Consider the following 3471-nt stretch of genomic DNA (forward strand, 5'->3'; position numbering starts at 1 on the left):
TAGATTTTGAAACTTTGCACAATTTTTGTAAATACATTGGTGCATTTTTTTAGTGCAAACCGTTTTTCAATGGTTACTTTTTAAGCAAATTACATTTTACGCAATTTCATTTCTTAAAATATTCTTCTTAACTATAAATAGCATTTGAAGTTAATATGGCGACCACAATGTCGGTAATCATGCATTTAATGATGGCCCTTGCCTATGCATTATTATAATCTTTAAATTTTATTTCCTAACTCGGAATATTTGAAAAATAGCTAATTACATTCACTCAGTGCATATGAATAACGACAAGTGTTATCAGGAATATTTATTAATGATAACTGTTGCTCAGAAAGATTGTCCTAGTCATGTGATCCAAATAGCTCTAACTGAGTAGATTATGAGGGCACAATTATTAGATATCAATTGGAATTTAAACGGCCGTAGTCACCAACAAGGAGCTCTTACGCTATATTTAGCTTGTGATACCATTGACGGGTATGTGCTATGTTAATTTACGCTCCTCGGTGATTGTAATCTAATTTAGGGTTAACATTTATCCTATGTTTAGGAAAGATACAAAATATCTATGCTTAAAATTTCAAAATAATAGTAAGTAATGAAATAAACAGAATTTTTCACTCCCATAAGAGCTAATCTTGCATGTTTGTATACCTAATCTTCCCATAAACAAACACCAATTCGAAATTGTCGGCGTCCAGCCGCCTTCACGCAGAGAAAATCCGACAGGTTCAGTTTTTCTGCGACGACGCAGCGAGCTGGAGACGTGACGTCATCAATTCTCAAAGACGGGCTCTGATTGGCTCGCAAGCCGTGCCGTCAACGCAACGCCGAACCGTGAAGTCACCCTACCGCGCTGAATGAAGCACCGTTGGTGGAAGGCATACTTAACAGCATACAAGGAAAACACGTGAGATTTGGCAACACTGCTTCACGAGCAGATTCACGATGTTCACTCGGCGGATGTGTGAGAGCGACTCACTGAGGCCACGCCTACTGTTTGCTGATTGGCAAAGGTAAAGTAACATATCGAAAAACTTTGCCTCTCCTCATCTCCACTTGCTTTCGCCACAACAGCTCACCCGCAGAGATAAAATGAACAGAGTATAGTGCTGATGATTGTGTGGAGGTGTCTCAGAATGTATTTCATTTTTTGGGTGCCAAGAAGGATAGTGATGGTGAGGATCAGTCGGATGGATTCGTTTGTGCTGGAGCGTATTGTGTTTTTTACGGTGTTTAGTGAGGCGGTTAGCAGCGCGTAAAATGAATATTATTCTCGTAATAACAGATAAGATTGCGTTGGCTTATTTTTTGATAGAAGTGTTGAATTTGTTGTTTTCTGGAAGCATATTTATGCCAAGGCAGGCGAGAGAGGAGGCTGAAATGGAAGATGTGAAGGAGACAGAGAAAGAAGAGTTAAGAGCGGCGATGAGAAAGGTATTGTGCCCATGTGTATATAGCAGGAAGAAGTCCTCGATGAAACGGACCCTGGCAACGGACTTGGGTAATTGCTAATGGAGGAAGGTGGTTTCAAGATGACCCCTGTAGAGATAGTCAGGGCATTCTTGCACCCATCAGCACTCCATGGCATTGTGGATAGGTTTTGTTTTGGAATTCAAAGTCACTTTTGTTTAGAAGGAGCTCGGTTAGCCGGGTAATGAAGCTGGTGGAGGGGGAATGTGGCGTGGGTCTTCGCGAAAGGAAATAGTGTCGAGATTGGAGGCCTTCCTCACGAGGGATTTACGTGTGGAAAGAGAAGCATTAGTTGTTGCTCTCGCTTGGAGCTTGGGTTGAGCAAATATCTAGAAAAGGTCCAAAGTAGCAGAAGATATCCATCCGATATCTAGCATATGTTTTGTATAGGACTGAATAGCACAAATGTTGCTTTGTCTGCATGTCTTGGGATTACCAAAAACCATAATAAGCACACCCATTATCCACTCATTAGATGTTGTGAAGACATCTAAGAGATGCTGTAATATGAACCTCCATGAACGCCGGCAAAGTTGTCTGGATGTATTTGGGATATTGAATACTGATTTGGGTAAGAGTCCTTGGCCTGCATTTATTTGCCAGCCCACGTGAAAGCCGTTCTCTCCTAAAATTCAAACGCTGAATCCACAGATGCCCTATCTTTGGTATTGAAATGACCTTCACGTCTGATTTTTTGGGAAATCAAAATATTTGAACATACACTGAAAGTTAGAAGCACTGGTACAGATGTGGGAGCTTGTTGGCAATGTGGAAGCATAGCCTTTAGGGCGTGGGAGGTACTGTAGGCTATCGGTGACCGCATCAACTTCTTCGCCTTCTTCTTTAGTAAGCCTGTAGGAGCGGTGACAACTCATAGTTTATTGTCTGTGAAATACTTATTCCAAGTCTCTCTTCACTCGTAAAACTTTTGAGGTAAGTTTTTAAGCTTATTTTAATCAACATAGTCCACCAAGCTATTTCTTAGTGCTGTATAACTTATTGTTAAGCACAAAACATACTATAATCTGGTGTAATTAAGTAATCTACTACCTACCTGGAAAATTCAGCATAGTTTTAGCTTCATAGTTCAATATGCCGATGCTGGCAATGTGGCAGTAAAACACCGGGGTGAATGTGGAAACGTTTCTATATTTCCCTCACCTAAATGTGGTCTATCTACTACATCACCTTTTCGCCAGTTTCAGAAGCCGATGTAGATTATTGGCCCCAAGACAAGGTGCTTGCAAATGGGAAAATTGGGATCCAATCCAATCTATGAAAAATGCGATTTTTTTCGTCAGAGAAAAGAAGTGCATGCTTTGCGTGCCGATTGTGAAAATGAAAACTACATTGGTGACTTTTGTAATAGAAAATTTTATTGAAAATATCTAATTTATGAGCCTTTTCGTTGATTCTTAAAATGAATGATAAGTACTTGATCTGATATTCCACTTTGCTGTAGTACTGTAGCCGGAATGCAAACGTTTCCACATTACTAGGACATTTTGAAAATCTAATCAGAGTGTCAAATTATAATTTAATGTTATTTTTGCAAAGTGAAAAGTAAACTTAGCATAAAACAAAAAGCTGTTGTAAAAGGTACTATCTTTGTTAGTTTTTTTCGTGAATTTATAAAAACTGCATTAGAAAACAAGCTAAGTTTAACATAATTTAAAACAGGGTGTCCACTTTCGCAAAATTCCCTCAACTGCATTCCTAAAATATGTGGCATCGAGAAGTACTGTAAATGCGTTACTTTCCCCATAATTTTACCAGAAATGTTCCATGAATATCATGAACCATGCGTTTTCAATACGCACTATTATTTCTGCTGCAAACACCAAATAATTTGTGTATTGATTTGAATAAAACTTAGTTAGCACTTTATCGTAACAATCAAACTTGGCGCGATGATTCGTGATGCAAAAACTTCAGAAATCTAAGCGTAAATCTCTTAATAACGGTAAGATACGGCCAATGAAATACTATAGA

Source organism: Ischnura elegans, chromosome 11, assembly GCF_921293095.1.
Source record: "Ischnura elegans chromosome 11, ioIscEleg1.1, whole genome shotgun sequence".
NCBI lineage: Eukaryota > Metazoa > Arthropoda > Insecta > Odonata > Coenagrionidae > Ischnura > Ischnura elegans.